The sequence below is a fragment of the Vigna unguiculata genome, chromosome 5, assembly GCF_004118075.2.
Source record: "Vigna unguiculata cultivar IT97K-499-35 chromosome 5, ASM411807v1, whole genome shotgun sequence".
Taxonomy (NCBI): domain Eukaryota; kingdom Viridiplantae; phylum Streptophyta; class Magnoliopsida; order Fabales; family Fabaceae; genus Vigna; species Vigna unguiculata.
In genome coordinates, this window is record NC_040283.1 from 16,981,583 (window position 1) to 17,000,344 (window position 18,762).

Below are 18,762 nucleotides of genomic sequence, written 5' to 3' on the forward strand. Positions count from 1 at the left end.
AAGAAGGGAATTCAAGATCCTTGATTTGATGAGATAAGAGTGAGGGTTTGTTGAGAAACATAAGTGTTTGGGTTGGAAAGAGAATGTGTGGGGAGATTTCATTAGTCTAGTCATCTGACTAGAACTAGTGAGTCTTTCAACAAGGTTGGAGAAAAAGCAATTCAGAAAAATCTTAGTTTGAGAAGTATCTTAGAGTTGATAGGTATATATCACACTAGAAATTTCAAGTCAAGGAAGACATGGTTCTAAGACTTTTGGAGAATGATGGTTACAAGTTAGTAAATCAGAAATGAAGGTGAGATGCCAAGATGAATTTGGTGGTTGTAACAGAGGAAAGCTTAATTTGGGAATGGAACGACTTGGTTGTGGACCTTGCTACTAGTGGTGGAAGTCAATAAAGGAGGTAAGATGTTATGAGTGTCGTTATGCATAAGAGTGGTCAAGAGTGTTGATGGTGAGGCAGTAGGCTAGAACTCAATCGTGATCAAGCTAGTGGAGTGATGCATAAAGGAGTGAATAAGGTGACAGGAACTGATAACGAACATGCTTTAGTTTGAGACTTAAAGTGACCTGAGACTTTGATAAAAATCTACAGGAGGTAAGGAAGTGCATATGGTGGGTGAGTCATTATTTTAGGTACAAGTTAGTTGGGCAAGTATGAGGGGGCAATTCCAATGTTAAAGTTGCAAGTTGGAAGTTAGTTCAAGTGTAGTGACTAAACCAATTTACATTGTTGAACACATATTGCATAGCACCAAGGTAAAGTTTCCAGTGACTATAGGTATTAGAGTCATCATATCTGTCATGTCTGGGTGTTGGTTGTCGGAGGGCGTGAGGAAAATGTGGTTTTCTTTCTATCATATCGATGAATTTTCGAGGACGAAAATTTTTGTTGTTGGGGAGAATGTAAGGCCCAGTTTTACTTCTGCCCTAATGTTTAAGGGTTGGCCTTAATCTGTTGGGCCTAAGGGCTGGCCCATAGGGTGCTAAGGCCCTAAAGCTGCTAGGGTTTCCAATTCTGATTCATTTCTTGCAAAACAGAACCCTAAGCGCTACCCCCTTCCTTTCAGGACGCTCTGCTAGGGCTTGACTCTGATCTTGGCCAAAGATTTCTCAAGCTCAGCTTTGTTTTCGCTCCATGTAAGTGTTTCTCAAGCTCGTACCTGTACTCCCTAAAGCTTATTTTCATGTTCTTCCTTCTAGGGTTCCATAATAACTTTGTTCTTCCTTTGTCCCGCTGTTCTTCCATTTTTTGAGACCACTTCTCGAACTGTTGCACTCCGCAGTTGGTGTCGAGGTCTCGTATAAGCCCTCTCCAAGTAAGGGAAGCTAGACTTCGCGTTTTGATTCACTTTTTTGTATGTGTTGGTTCTGTTTCGAGTTCTGGTGCTAGTATGTTGCTTATGATGATGTAAAAATGCTTTGGATGCTGTCATGAGTGAGTTTGTATTTGAGCATGCGTTGAACAGTGGTGAGAACCGATATACTCGCCCAGGCGAGCTCATCTCGCCCAGGTGAGAATAGTGGGAACTCGCCAGGTTTCTGCTCGAGCGCTCGCCTAGGCGAGCTGCTGTATTTTTTTTGAGCGACGAACAGTCTCGTGGTGGTGCCTCATGTAAAGATGTAATTCCGCGAAGGCCTCGTGGTGATGCCTCACTGCTAGGACGTATTTCCACAGTTTGGTGGTGGTGCCTCATCGTATGTATCCGGATTAATCAAGTCTAAAAGCCATAAGTGGTTTGGGTATATCATGTGTGGATGTCTGTTAATTATGATTGGTTTTGAATTTACCTGCTGAGTGTTATAATATAAGGATCTGTTACACTAGCTTACCCTTTCGCTTGTTTGTATGATTGTGTGTGGTTTCTTCCTTTGCGATGATCATCAACCTTGTTGATGTGAGCAGATGTGAGAACCTCTGGCAGTGGTGATAATAGAGATGCTGCAGTTTGATGATATCTTGAACGACTATTAGGCTCACTATGGGGGCCTCAACGTTTGGAGTTTAGTAGTATTAGTAGTTTCTCTCGCTCTTGGCGAGTTTTTGTACCTTGTTTAGGCCTGTGGAGCCTCTTCCTTTTATTATGGATATGTTGGGGTACTGTGTACGTCATATTCTGTCTTTCCGTACTCTCTGAATATTTAATATATGTTGCGTTCATTTAAATTGAAATTATCTATTTAAAATGGGATGTTACATATATAATGTTACTTATTAGACTATGAGTATTTTAATAAGTTAAACGGGATGAGATATGGTGAGGATGAATATTATGGTGACAAGGCAAATATATACATTTGTATTCCCATCCTATATCCAATAAAAATAGTCAGGTATGCTCCATACCCATACACAATCAATGTAGAAATTCATTCTTAAAAAATGGGGATAAGTTTGGACAATACCTAGAGGACATATTTATTCACCATCTCTATTTTCAAGGTTTATTAGGGTGTGGAAATAAGTAATTTTATTTGACCTTGATAAAAACCATTAGGGTGTGTGTAAGTGAACTGGTGCAGAGAGAAAGAGAAGAAAGAGGAATAGTTTCGTAAATTCCAATCATATAATAGGATACAAGAAAGACTTGAATATAAAGAGGATCAAGCCAAGAAAAATGGAAAAAGGAAACAGAATTTACACCAGAAACAAAAAAAACATAAGAGATATTCTATAACTATCTATCAGTGTAGAAATAAGTTATTTTATTTGACCTCGATAAAAATGATTCGCTTTATTTAACATCGCATTTTGATTCTTCTCATTAACTCAAATTCCATGAATTTAGCAAATTTAAGTAATTTTATATTCATATTTAATTGGCAACTATTTGGTAAAAAGACGATCATACGATTTTGTTTTTATACAAAATTATAAAATGATTTAAATCTTATTAAAGTTATATCCTGGTATTTATGATATATATATATATATATATATATATATATATATTAAAAATCTTTAACCATCTTTCAGTAAAAGCGATCTTTTATTTATTTTTTTCAAACAAATTAGCGCTTATAGAAATTAAACGGACAACTTTAAAAAATACAATTAAACTCAAAAACAAATTTAATAACTAAGCCTTTTTAATAAAAAAGAATTTATCGTAGAAATTAATAGTCACTTATAATAATTTAACAAAATTTTATTATCAAACATACTTTTATAAGTAAATTAATAGAGATAAATTAATATTAAAAATATTATTTAAAAGATCTAAAATAAGGATTTTACTCATTTCGGTGTAAAATCAGAATAGTAATATATTTTATGATAAATTTTAATATAAGAGAAGTAGAGAAAAAGCTTTAGTATTTAATTTGAATAATGGTTGGTGTGAATGGCAATGGTAAACAACATGACTGTTGTTATTTCCTTATTTTCCAAATATACTTGATGGTGTAGCCACTAGTGAGTGATGGTGTGAAATCAACACGTGAAAATAATGATAGAGTGCATGTTAAGGCATGATGTGTGGAGTTTATCACAAGGGTCAATAGTGTTTGTTATGCATGACCCAAAGGGACCATATTTACCCTACTACTCACTTAACCAACTAAGTGCATTGTAACCATTCATAAAATAAAATAAAAAATTATATATTTTTTAATCTATCTTCTAAAAATTTAAACATTCATCTTAAAAAAATAATAATATAAAGAACATTATGAATTTTTGTTCAGTTTTTAATGTTATTTTTTTTAATATGTCTTTAAAATCTACTGATATATATATATATATATATATATATATATATATATATATATATATATATTAATATTTTAAAATATATTGAATATACCAAAATTATTTTTAAGGCTAAACAACGTGAGAAAAACCAACAAAGAACCTAAACTTGAAAATTATTCTTTATATTTCATTTTCTTTTGTATCTTTTATCTTATTTGTTACTTTCTTTTCATTAATTTTGCCTTTTTTTTTTTTCTTTATTTCTTTCACTCCACCCAAAAGATTATATGGATGACTACCCTTATATACTTAAAAGTTCTTTAAAAACTTTTAGTTGGATTTATAACTTACATATTATTGAAAAGAAGGACAAAAGAGTAAGCTAGGCTAGGGTGTATTCTTTTCCATGTCTCACACCATGAGAAATAACTTGATTAGCGTCAGATCTCTATTCTTTTAGTCAACGGCTAAGATATATTTTTTAATATTTCATTCTTTTCCTCTTTTTATCTCGTTCCATCATTATTTTTTTTTTCTTTTTGTGTTTGGATTAAAAAGTAAATATGAGGGAATAAAAAATATAAATAAGAAAAAAAATTGTTTAGATTAAAAAAGAAAGTGAAAATAAATAAAACGATTATAAATTACTTGATTAATTTAATATAAAAGCTCTTTTATATATTAATATATTTAAAAAGTAATTATAATTTTTTTTAAAACTAATTTAAAATTTAAACTAATTTTTTAAAGTATAATTAAAATAAAATTTAACATTTTTATTTTAATTTACCTATTTTATTATAATATAAATATTAAAATGAAAATCAATTATATAAAATATATAATTGATTATCTTTTGAAATGCACAACAAAACTTATTATTATTGTAAAGAATGTTTAACTTATCAAATTCTTCTCGACTTATGTAAATTTTTACTTTCAATTTCTTTCTTTCCTCTTAATCTTTCTGAACTCAAAAACAAACTAGACATATTTTTACATCTAAATAATAGACCTTTTATCATATATTTTACTTTCCATTTATTCTTTAATTTATCTAAAATTATTTTTTTATCTTAATTTCTTTTAAAAAACTATAAAACATTGATTCTTTCTTATTACTTATGCTGTATTTAATTGTTTTCATAATTTTCAAGCTTTTTACTATCTCATCCTATTTATTTTGATAAACAAAATATAATTAATAGAAATTTATAAAAATTTTGAAATAGAAAAAGTATAAAGGAAAAATCTATATTTTGTTATAATTTTATATTTCTAGTTTTCTTTTTAAATAAAACCTTGTTAGAAAATTCTATAGTTTTTCTATTTTAAAAATTTTATAATTTTTTATTAAAAAATTCTAGTTTTTTTTGCCATACTTTTGAAATTTTCATTTCTATAATTTTTTTTTTCAAAATATAAGTATTTTAAAAGATTTTTACACCATCTCTAGTTTAAAAATATCTATCAATTTTTATTTAAAAATTATGTATTTTACTATATTTTTAAATTCTTCTTTTCATATTTTTAAATAACCTAAATACAAGTACAAAATTTGGCTCTTAAAAGCCTAATTCTTGCATGTCGTGAGGGACTTGGTGTGAGGAGATGTTTCTCAGTTGACAAGATTGAGAGGAAATGACTACAGTAGGAGTGGTATCAAGAAGCCTTCCTGTTTTGATGGAAAAGAGTACGAAGATTGTGTTGGCAAAACAAGAAAAGTTGTGTTGCAAAGATTTTGACGATGACAATTGCAATGGATTTAGAGAAAATATTGGAAGATTATTTTATTACTGTTTAAAGCCTCTTGTAATAATAAAGTTAGTGTACTGATTGTTTAAGTTAGATTAGAATTCGAAAAAAACAACAGCTAGCACATAATTCGTTTCGAAAAGTTATTTTTTCAAAACATACTGTGATAATATTATCATTTATAATAATCGATCGTTACGAATGTTCTTCGGTTTTCAGAAAAGTATTTGGAATGATTGATTATCCTAGAGGATAATCAATTATCAGTGAGAATTAACATTTTTTAAAAAGTACTATAAAATAATCGATTATCATAAATCGATTATATTTAGCAGTTGAAATTTGTCTTTTTAATTTCTTGACTTAATTTTTGAAAATCTATTTATAGAGCTCTTAACTATTTTTGAAAATAACCTTTTTGAGTAACAGGAGTTTAGTGTTGTGATTCCAAAGAAATTATCTAAGTGTTTTTCGAGTTCATATTATATGTAACTTGCGGTTGGAATCATGATCACTCTAAAGTTTGGGGTCAGTGGGAAATACTATTTTATCAATGGAGAAGCTAATCTCCCTTATTCTTTATATGTGAATACATTGCAGCATATGCATGGTCTTGGGGCCCCCTTGGATGGTTTGTTCCTAGTGAAATATGTTTTCTTGAGGTTCGATTTGTAGGTCAAGGCATCAATGTGGTTGTAAATATGTTATTTACCTTTGTCATTGTTCAAAGTTTTCCTAACCATGCTTTGTCACCTGAAGTTTGGTCTATTCTTTTTTTTTTGCTGGATTTGTGCTTATGATGACCATTTTTGTTGCCTTGCTCCTGCCTGGGAAAAGAAATGTTCGAACTGAAGAAATGAAAAAAAGTTTGGAAATCACATTGGTTTTGGAGGAAATTTATTTAAGATGATGTAGTCATTGGTAGACAACCTCATATGAATACAATTTGAATTAGATTGGTCAAGAACTTCATTTACTTATACCACCAAAAAGTTCTATCATTTTCAAATTAACTCATTGTAATTATGTAAATCCTATGGTTTGTAACAATTATATTTACTCAAAATTTGTACCAAATCCATAAAAAAATTGAATATTATGTATTTATAATATTTTAGAATATTAGGATTTGCTAGATTTTTCTTATATATTATGTATTTATAATATTTTAGAATAATTGGATTTGCTAGATTTTTCTTGAAGTGTAATTTTAAAGTTAAATTATTTAAATAACTAACAAGTCAAAAGATCAATGCATATCCATGGCAAGTTCTTATTGGAGAAAGAGATATGATGTGAGTGTTTAGATACAATTTTTACATAGGAAAAAATCACATTCATATAATTAGTATAGTAAGTAGGAATAAACAAAGTAAGTTTAACTGATGGACTAAACATTCTAGAGCCTAAGCATCCAAACATAAAATACCAGCTCATAGAGCTACCTGCTAGAGGGATTCAACGTCCTCTAAACACTAACAAGAGTTCATGGAGCTAGTTGCCCAGAGGGATCCAATCATTCTTGAAGCTAACTGCTCTAAGACTCAATCAAGCTACTTGCTATCCCATTTCCACTTTGGAATGTCCAACAGTTGTAACAATATCCCTGGTCTTGGATGTGCTACCTTGGCCTTTTGACAAGTTAAAAACGACGTCACAAAATCAGCTACATCTCTCTTCAATCCTATCCACTTGAAAAATTCCTTTAAGTTTTCACACATCTTAGTCATGCTTGGATGCATACTAAGGCGACTCTTATGTCATTCTTCCAATATTTGTTTCCGTAATTGTGCATCTGCATGTAGGCATAGACTACCTCGAAACCCAAACATCCCATCCAATCTTGTCTTAAAATCTTAAATTTGGTTAGTTCCCAACTTTTCAATTATGTTTTTTAAATTGTTGGCTAGTGCTTGGTTCTCCTTAATTACTTCCAGAAACCTATTACTTCAATAACCACACCCATCGGTAACGAGACAAACTGGACCCAAAAATACCAATACAATTCATATCTCTTCTCCAACCAAATCCCTTGTTCTTAAACTTGCTCCAAAATAAAAAACAAAACAACATGATTCCTAAATATCGAAAAACAATTCTAAACACCAATTGATACCATATCAAGAGATTGAACCTAAATTTCACAATATACCCCAAAACACGTCAAAATACTCTTTAATTACTCAATTCCCTTTTACTAATAATCCCAAGTTAGACTAACTTCTATTAAACCATCAACGTTCAAAAAACTTATGTATTAACTTTATTCTAATATCTCCATTTACCCACAAATTTAATCACCAAATTTTAATTACCGTAAATTGTTGCGCACAAATTCGGTGCTAATATTTATCCTTTAACATCGTTTTCACAATGTCCTTTTTATAATTTATTAATTTAATTATGCTTTAATCAATCTCTAAATAAGATTAATGTCCACTACACACTCATTTGTAGCAATCCGAATTAATTTCCCTTATACAAAAATCATTAAAATCACATAAAGTTTATACACATTTAAAACATAACTATTCATACATTCCTCAGTAAATCGTGTTTCAGCACATCAGCACCCAAAATAATAATATGATAAAAACACCAATTCCAAAAAGTCAAACTAATAATTTATAGGTTATTACACTTGATGCATGCAAATGATTCTTTTAAAATAAATATTTATTATATGGTACAATTAGAATTTTTTTAAAATGGTAAAATTATTTATACTATTATTATCATCTTACACAATAATTTTAAATAAAATAGACAATACAATATTCATTATAAAATTAATGAATAATAATGAAAAAAAACTTTTTTAATTTAAAAATTAGAAAAACATATACGTTAATCATTTTTTTATGGTTGAATATTTTTAATAGGTGGTAAATGATAATAGAATATGATATATTTCTGCGGTGATTTTAAATCGTCAAAATATGATAAATATTATATGATACAAGTAATTTTGTGGCGAGTTTTAATTGGTAGTAAATTTATTTTCTTTTCTAGCAACATTACCCGCATTTATGTTTTTTATTGTCATAAACAATTTTTGACATATGTAATTTTGACCGCTATTTTAATTGTTAAACATTTCATTTGTGTTTTAGTGTGTGATGTGCAATGAAATCATCAATATTAAGTGATAAAATATAATGATTAAAAGATAAAATGTTTGGTGGGAATAATGAAGTGATAATAGTAGGAACTAAAACTAAAGACCCCCTCATAAAAGAATGAATTATTATTCAAGTAAAATATGTATAAATATGCTTTGTTGGAACTTGTTTTCTTTTCTAAAAATCCTCGAAACATGTTAATAAAATATATCATTTGAGTGGAATCCTAAATAGAATTTATAATTTAAAAAGTAGGTATTTTACTTTCAATTTATTTTCATTTTACTTACTCATACTTTTTATTCTTAACATTTCTTATTTATCTTTTCTTCATTAATATTCTTAACTTAAAAATAAATTACTTTCATCAATTAATGGTCAACCTTGTTATGTAAAACAATGATTTTGTATATTTTAACTAACTAGGTGTTATCTTAAGTCCTTAAAATAATATATTAGTTCTAACTGGAAAAACAATACACACAGATTAGGATGTAAGCGACACAAATAATTAAATTGCTTAAAAAGATATAATATTGTTAAAGAAGTTATTTAATTTTTGTAACTCATTTTCATCCGTTAGATGTTATTATTAGCATATTTTAGATTATAAAAAAAATTCATACTTAAAATCTCATATGTAGAAAAAGAAAGAAAAGTTAAGACAAAGAAAGATATCTATTTATAATATAACATTTTTAAAGATGGCAGGTGGAGCTTTTGCTACTGTAGAATATGGAACACAATATGAAAGCAAGATCACAATATTCGTGTTGGTCACATGTTTTGTAGCAGCCATGGGTGGTCTACTCTTTGGTTATGATCTCGGAATCACGGGAGGAGTAACTTCCATGGAACCATTCTTAATAAAATTCTTTCCGGGCGTTTATAAAAAAATGAAAGATGAATCTATCCATGAAAGCCAATACTGCAAATTTGACAATGAACTCCTTACTTTGTTCACCTCTTCTCTATACCTTGCTGCATTAGTAGCTTCTTTCTTTGCTTCCACCACCACAAGAATGATGGGACGTAAGACCTCAATGTTTGCAGGTGGTTTATTCTTCCTTGTTGGTGCATTGTTGAATGGTTTTGCCATCAATATTGAAATGCTCATCATAGGTCAATTATTACTTGGTTTTGGTGTTGGATATTGTAATCAGGTGAGGCTTTGTGTCATTGTTAATGCTTTAAAATTTGTTTATATGAATATGGACATATTTTCATGATTAATATGTTTTTAACTTTTCCTTTGTCTTTTTCATTGTTATTTATTATTATTTTCAATAGTCGGTACCTGTGTATTTGTCTGAAATGGCTCCAACATCGATAAGAGGTGCCCTTAACATGGGATTCCAAATGATGATCACAATTGGCATCTTGATTGCAAACCTTATTAATTATGGCACCGCCAAACTAGAAAACGGTTGGAGAATTTCTTTAGGTGTTGGTGCAGTTCCTGCAATCATGTTATGTGTAGGATCTCTTTTCTTAGGTGACACCCCTAACTCCTTAATTGAAAGAGGTAAAGAAGAAGAAGCTAAGAAAATGTTGAAAAAGATTCGTGGCATGGATAATGTTGATGAGGAGTTCCAAGACCTCGTTAATGCGACTAAAGTGGCCAAAGGTGTGGAACATCCATGGAAGAACATTACAGAACCAAAATACAGACCTTAACTCACTTTTTGCTCTCTGATTCCATTTTTCCAACAATTCACTGGAATCAATGTCATCATGTTTTATGCACCCGTCCTCTTTAGAACTTTAGGCTTTGGTAATGATACTTCCCTTATGTCTTCAGTTATCACTGGAGGTGTTAATGTGGTTGCCACTTTTGTTTCCATTTTCTCTGTGGACAAGTTTGGAAGAAGGATATTGTTCCTCGAAGGGGGCATTCAAATGCTTATTTGTCAGGTAAAAAACTTAACATAATTGATAAACAAATTTTGTTATTTCAATATGGAAAAAATAACACTTTTGTTACTAAAGTCATTTGCTAGCATGGACAACTAATTTGAAGTTCATAATATGTGTAGGTTGCTGTTGGAATCATGATTGCTCTAAAGTTTGGGGTCAGTGGGGAAGGCTATTTTACCAATGGAGAAGCTAGTCTTCTCTTATTCTTTATATGTGCATACGTTGCAGCATATGCATGGTCTTGGGGTCCACTTGGGTGGTTGGTTCCTAGTGAAATATGTTCTCTCGAGGTTCGATCTGCGGGCCAAGGCATCAATGTTGCTGTAAACATGCTATTTACCTTTGTCATCGCTCAAGTTTTCTTAACCATGCTTTGTCACCTAAAGTTTGGTCTTTTCTTTTTCTTTGCTGGATTTGTGCTTATCATGACCATTTTTGTTGCCTTGCTCATGCCCGAGACAAGAAATGTTCGAATTGAAGAAATGAACAAAGTTTGGAAATCACATTGGTTTTGGAGGAAATTTATTTCGGATGATGTAGTCATTGGTGGACATCCTCACATGGCTACAATTTGAAATTGGATTGATCAAGAACTTCATTTACCTGTACCAACAAAAGTTCTATCATTTTCCGATTAACTCATTGAAATTATGTAATTCCTATGGTTTGTAACAAATATATTCATTCAAATTTCGTACCAAATCCATCAACAAATTATATATTATGTATTTATAATATTTTAGAATATTGTTGGGATTTGCTAGATTTGTCCTGAAGTGTAATTTTAAAGTTAAATTATTTAAATCACTAACAAGTCAAAAGATTAATGCATATATCCATGGCAAGTTATTATTTGAGAAAGAGATATGATGCAAGTGTTTAGATGCGGTTTTTACATAGGAAAAAATGACATTCATATAATTAGTATGATAAGGAGGAACAAACAAAGTAAGTTTAACCGATGGACGAGTTGATGGATGGATAATGACTTTAAATTTTACAATAAGCAAATATAATTTTATAATCACTTATAGTGTCTAAATATCAATTATCACTTATTAAATAATGTTTAAATTTAGTCCGAATTGAAATCAATTTCAAACTATAATTCTATATTTGAGTTGAGCAAAAAATAAGGTTATAAACTATAACTTTATATTGGAATTCAATTTCCGTAACACCCTAATTTTTCGCTTTCCAAAAATCTATGACTAACACAAATTACATAATTAAAATAAACTTTATTCTTGCTTGATTTGGATCTCTATGAAAATCATTGTTTTACAACAATAAAGTTTATTGAAAAGGAAAAACATAAGACTAAAAGACAATCCAAACATGTTCCAATGTTGACCATTCTCTCTAGTGTTGTGCATCTTGCCTAACACTTGTACGATCATCTACTCCTTTGATAAATAAGATCATTGTAGTCAAACACAATCAAGCATGAACATCCACAAATATAACACATCAGATATATACCGGTATAATAATACTCAGGATATGAAGAAAGCCGAGAACTTTCCATATTATTTAAAGGACAAGACATTCACTATGTATTTCGCATACACCGGAGGCCTCCTACATCATGATAAATATAATGAACCATTTAGAACCACCAACCAAAAGGAAAGTGGACATAGATGCCTAACTGATTACCCTCAATAGACGACAAGTAAGCAGACAATGGGTGGGAAACAAAATGCTAGTATGTTTGCGAACTTCTCCTAACTTAGAAAAATGTAGAATCAAGTGTAGTGTGACAAGAAGAGACTGGACCTATAGAGCAATCCTAATTGAACTTGGTTAAACCTAATTACACTTTGTCAAGCCCAATTGGACCTGGTCAAACCCAATTAAACTTAATCAGAGGCCCAAAGCTTGGGCCCATGAATAAATGAGTAAAGTGATAAAAAGACAATTACATTGATATAAATATAGGTGGACCTAGGTAATTAAATGTACATAATTCATTAGAACTCTAATATGAGATTTGACTTTTGAGAGATTTTGCTGACTTGATCGTCGAAGCCTCTTTTATGCAGGTACCCTCGTCCATTTCATAACTTACATAAGGCAACATATGACGGCCACTTGGTGGAGCATATACGGGAGGAATCTCAAGACTATGGTTAGATAAGGTTTGAGCCTCATAATAACTGAATATTGTCCGTGCAGGAACAACTGTTAGGCTTTCTTTCCACATCTAGCCCACTTGATCATTGTCCACACCCATTCAGCAATCCTCCTTGAGGCTAGGATTAACTTCAGCATACTCTCCTTTCTACATTTTTAAGACTAAAGAAACAAGTTAGAACCTACAAATAAATGTAATGCTACAACTAAAATCACTAAAGGTCAGCACAAATGTATTTTAACATTATACAACTTTCTCCACAAGGGCCATGTCATTTGGAATTGAAAATCAAAAGGTCAACTCTAGGTCAACTTTGGTCAACACGTGCAGCAAAAGTCAACTTTTCCATTTTTTTAACACATTGGTTGGTCCAAATTTTTCTCATAGATTCCTTTGGTCATTTGTAGGCTTCCCTTGATCTTTACCTCTGCATCATACTTAGAAACCTCAAAATGGATGTTAGGCACACTAAACTCTTCATAAAAGCTTCTAAAACTAAACTATAACTAGACCAACTCTACTTCTAAGTTTATATATCTAAGCTAGAACCAAACTAATATGCTACTATCTATTTATGAACCTATATTGTATGATAAGCTAGATCTAAGTAATAGTACTTCTAAGGATTATACTAAAACTGCATTAAAAACACCTACTTAAGCTACTTTTGCAAAACTAAACTAGAAACCTAACTAAACTAATCCTAGGCTAACAACTCCTAGTTAACATATTAACCTACCCAAAATAATGCAATTAGCTAAGGAAAAACTCTAGAGATAAGGGACTTATTAGGCAAGTAATGGCAAAGACAAGGAGAAGGAGATCCATGTTGAGTCAAGAACCCCTCTATACAACATGACTAAAGAAGAAAGCGAGTACAATCCTATCTGTAAGACTCAGGAAATTTAAAGAAATAATAAATTTTTAATTAGCAATAATTGTAGATTGGACGTAACTCTAAGAGAATTAGTTTGTTAAGTCACAGCAAAGGAGTAATGGCAGCTTAAGTGATTGAGCGTGTTAGATTTGTTGAGAGGTATACTTGTGGCAGCAGAGAGGGTACTAGGAGATCATAATTTTGTGACGTAAAGAGTGCAAAAAGGGCTAGTGAGGGTTCTTTGTGGTAAAGGCAAGGATGGGATCAATTGTGGATAAAAAAGGATTTATGGGTTCTTCTAGGAGTCGCTTGGCGGCAATCAAGGCACGCTAAGTGTCGCGAACAACATTGTTCGATTTTTGGATTTGGTGAATTTTGGGGGAATGTTGATACTCTAGATTCATTGTGTTTGTTATGTTACGTTATTTCTATTATTAATTATTGATAATTACTATTGTTGATGTATTTTCGTGATTTTTCAATTCACAAACTTGAGGGTTCCATGAGGGCTTTGGGAATGAATTGAGAATGAGATAGCATTGGTAAAATTGTGGTGATTTTTTTATTCAAATGATGTTATTGAATACATATGAATACTAGAAAACATGATTGATTATCTGTATGTGAAAATTGAGTGATTGGGTCAAATCTTTGGTGTTTTAGGGTTTTCTTGCAGGTACAAGAAAATCTGGGTGATGCCCAGAATCTAATGCACCGCATGGTGGTACTTGTTTGCCACCAGGCAATAGCCAAAGCTAGCAGCTCTGGTTGAATTCTTCAAAGGCTTGGGCGCAAAGCACGCTACCAGCTTTGTAGAATACCTGCAATGTAATCGCTAAGCTGAAGCCGCCAACAAAGTAATCTTGGTAGAACTTAAAAAGAGATTAGACTCTTCAAAGGGAAGGTGGCCAGAAGAACAACTAGAAATCCTATGGGCGTATAGATGCACTCCTTAATCCTCCACTCATGAATCACCATTCAGTTTGGTATACGACACAAAGTCTATATCCCCAGTTGAAATTGGTGAACCCTCATTGTGATGACAAAGTTACTATGAATATCAAAATCAAGAAAGTCTCAGCACAAGTCTTGACCTCTTAACGAAACAACAAGAAAAAAAAATACATATTAGAAATATGGCGGTCAAACAAAGGGCGACACAAAAATATAATTCCAAATTCCAGCCATGAACATTCATAAACGGGGTTCTTGTGTGGTGGATGGCAAGTAGTGAGAGGAAGAAAGAGGACAAGTTCTCCGCCAATTGAGAAGAACCGTTCAGGGTACGAGAAGATGTTGAAATTGGCCCAAACAGGTTGGAACAATTATTTAAAGAGCCAAAACCAAATACATGGAATGTAACACATCTGAAATTTTATTTTAGTTGAATATTTCCCAAATGAATTGTAAAGACAATGTTAAATGTAACCCTAAGTGTACTCTTTTTTCTCACCTGGACTTTTTTCCTGAGGAGGGTTTTGCAAGGGAATTTTTAGCGAGGCACCCCTTTCAATAAATAAGTGTTTTTTCTATAAAGATCATCTTACAGGATACAAGTTACAATCAAATATTCCATGTTGCCAACCTAGGCAGTCCTAATTGAACAAATTATCTATTATGTGTTCCCTACTACCAACCTAGGTTGTCTTGCTTGAATAAATTATCTATCATGCATTCCCTACCACCAACCTAGGCAGTCCTGATTGAATAAATTATCTATTACGTGTTCCCTGCCGCTAACCTAGGTGGTCCTGGTTGAATAAATTATTTATTACACTTTCCCTACCACCAACCTAGGCGGTCCTGGTTGAACAAATTATTTATTATGTGTTCCCTGCAACCTACCTAGGCGGTCTTGGTTGAACAAATTTTCTATTGAATGTTCCCTACCGTCTACCTAGGCAATACTGGTTGAACAAAAGTTTTAATTTATTGTTTTACTTATAAGTACGTGTGCGACGCTACCTACCAAACGACTCAAAGTTGAACAAAATTTTTTGCATTCGTCATCACGCACATCCTTTATCGTTACAATTTCGATCAATTTTAATCTGTAGTTAAGTAACGAAAACTAGAGAATTTGACCCTGAAAATTGAAAGCACCATACAAGCTATTGATAGAAAAATAAGTTTTTATATTTAGAATCCAATTAACAAAGCCAAAATGATTGATACTAAAAGTTTATGGTAAAACAAATCTAAATCAAACAAAAGCTTATCATAGGCCAAGAATAATACATCAACACAACCGATAACGATTCCACATTGACAACTTCTTCTTCTTCATTTCCCGCACCTTCGTTCCCAATGAGAGGGTCAACAATAGTCGCCTTTGAGTCTTTTGCAGTATTCGAAGCCTTAATTCCATCCTCATCAAAAAGGCGGTTATAATAGATGTCTTTGTTCACATCAAACCGAGTATCCTGAATGGACACTCCATTGTATAAAAACATCGTCTATCTCAAGCCTTTATTGAAAAAGTTGATATGCTCTAGCACCACATATTTCTTCAAGCCCCTTAACTCTACTTCCATACCCTTATATTTCTCCCTTCAGTCCTCGATATCAGCCTCTGGATCCTTCACCTTTTCTTTGGACTTTTTTTCTGAATCCAAGCACCTCACCTTCTAAGTAGCCAGACATTTCTTCTCAGCCTCCTACTCCTTCTCCCTTTTAGCCAAAGCTGCTTTATCATCATCATATTTGTCTTGCACCAAGGAAACGTCTTCGGCCATCTTTGCCTTATCCCAATCTTTCAGCTCCTTTTGTAGCATGCCGCCAATTCTACGTCTAAACTCCAACATCTTGCTGCTGAACTCCACTATTGCTCTGATGATGGCGTTGGGCTCCATATTGTCCAAAGAATTCATCACTTCTTCGTCCAAATTAATTTCTATATCTCTTCGGACACTAGTTTTTGGCACATCCAACAACCTGACCTCAGGCTTTTTGCTTTGACATGAAGAACTAGGACCCAAGAGCTCGGTTCTAAGCTTCTTTATATCTTTGTTTACCCATATCTGAGCAGGCACAACAACTTTTCTTTTTGTGAAGCCCTGTTCACGAACATCACCAGTGCACCTTTCAAGTTCAACACCTTAGGTTCTCTAGACTTCTCGGCTTCTTCTACAAACTCATTTCTCAAACTTCTGAACATGTTCAAAGTTTTCTCACCTTCTGAGTGTGTAACCAGCATCAACAAAGTAACCATCTTAAGCATGCACATAGCGAAATCAACAAACAAATTAAGTAAGATACCTTCCAAATCAACAAGGGGGTGGATGGACAAATAAACCCTAACTAAGCCTTTAGTAGGCAGCTTATGGGAATTTTTTTTAGGATCCCAACGATCTACCTATCTTATGCCGACTACTCATTTCTCTACATATCCTTGTACACTAGGGGTTATCGGTCTAGTAAAAAGGAAAGTTAGTGTTCTTGTTGTCATCATAAAATAATGCACTACTAGCCGATTTCACGACGACCTTGAAGAAGACGCCTTTAAAATGTTTCAAAGACAATGACTAGGCATCTAAAATACTTATCCCAGGACGGTTGAACAAGGATAGCCAAGTAATGGGATCTTTAGGACACGTGTCATAAAAATACAAAAAAACATTAAGGAGAATGATGAAAATATAATCATCAGCAGAGCACCCTAAAAGCTTGTAAGTATCCCTACCTATTAGGAGGTAATTGAGTTGGCGCAATGTTTAGCAGGTGAAGAACATGTAAGACCCAGGAGAAATATTTAATGTTGTAAGTTTAGTTTTGCACGTGGATATATTATTTGAATTAATAAATAATAATTTTGAAGTGTAACACAATTGGTTAGAGCCTTGTCATGAGGTAGTGGTCAAGGGTTAGATTTCTGATGTGTGCATTTAGAGTATTTAAATTTTATAATTGTTTTGGAAGTGACATATATTTTATACGTTAAATAAAGTTCATGTGGCATGTTTATAAAGTATTTTCTTGAATGCTTAAAATGTGTAGATATTATTGTATGTTTTTGTGCATGTGGTTGATAAGAAAAATTGTATAGTTGGTTAGTTTGGAGTGTTGGTTTGAATCTTATAGGTAATGAGTTCGAACCTTGGCTAGAGTATAAAGGTAGAAGTATTGGTTTTCTTTTTATGGTAATTTCGTGATGCACACAGGAAGGTGAAAAGTTGAGAACATGAGGTTTGAGAGGAAGGGGGAAAGCAAAATTTTGGTTATTTTGTGATTGTGTATGTGTAAATATTTGAGGTTTGGATTATGAAAAGCTAAGATGTGGTTTTATGGGAGAATTGTAAAGGCAATGGATTTTTTTAGGAAGATAACTGTGTGGATTAATTCATGGTGTACTTTGGAATTAATTTTTTTATCATCTTACAATCTTGTGATGTTGTGGTGAGGAGAATAGTATCATTGAATTTCATTTTCTTGGAATTGTGATTTTTGGCGATAGGGAAGTAGGCCATTGGAAGGTAAGTTGGTTGAAATCATTATAGCTTTGGCGTGTTGATTTTTTTGTTGTTAAAAGAGGTGCAAGAAAATTACATGGAGCATGTAGATGTAAAATTAATAGGAACAAATGGCTATGAACTTTGGCATATAGGCATTGGAAATATCTTTTTAATAAATTTTGTTAAAGAAAAGGTAGAGGAAGGATGCATGAGAGAAATTGGATTTTTAGTGACCAAATATAATTTTTTATTTTTTAAATTGGTATCTAAATTGGTCACTAAAATTAGTTACTAATCAAGCATTTTCTTGTAGTATATATATATATATATACACTTTTAATATATTAGTGACAATGATTAAATATATAAATTTTGAGTATATACAAGATACAAAGAAAAAAATTAAATATTTTCATAAATTACAGTTACCTGTATATAAATTGATGGGTTAAATATGTTTTTGATTCTTTAACTTTGAGTAAAAATTGGATTTAGTCTCTTTTCGAAACTTTGGCCTGATTTAGTTCTCAAACTTTATAAATATATTAATTTAGTTAATTTAAACAAATTTTGTTAAGTTAATTTGGCATTTCAATTGCGTTTCATGATAGCATTTGAGTTGTTGATTCCATTTGTCACATTTTCGTTTCAATGTTAGTTAAGAAAAGCATTTGAAATTTCAAATAAATCTAACAAAATTGGATTAAAAGAACTAAAATTCACGCATTTCTAAATATGAAAGATTATATCAATCCAAAATTTTGAAAAGAAACTAATTCTAAATTTTACTTAAAGTTAAAGTACCAAAA

General features: G+C 31.8%; 1 pseudogene; it reads left to right on the top strand.

Annotated features, from left to right (window-relative positions):
• Positions 1–9,275: 9,275 nt before the first annotated feature.
• On the top strand, positions 9,276–17,026 carry LOC114184413 (annotated as a pseudogene).
• The last annotated feature ends 1,736 nt before the right edge of the window (positions 17,027–18,762 follow it).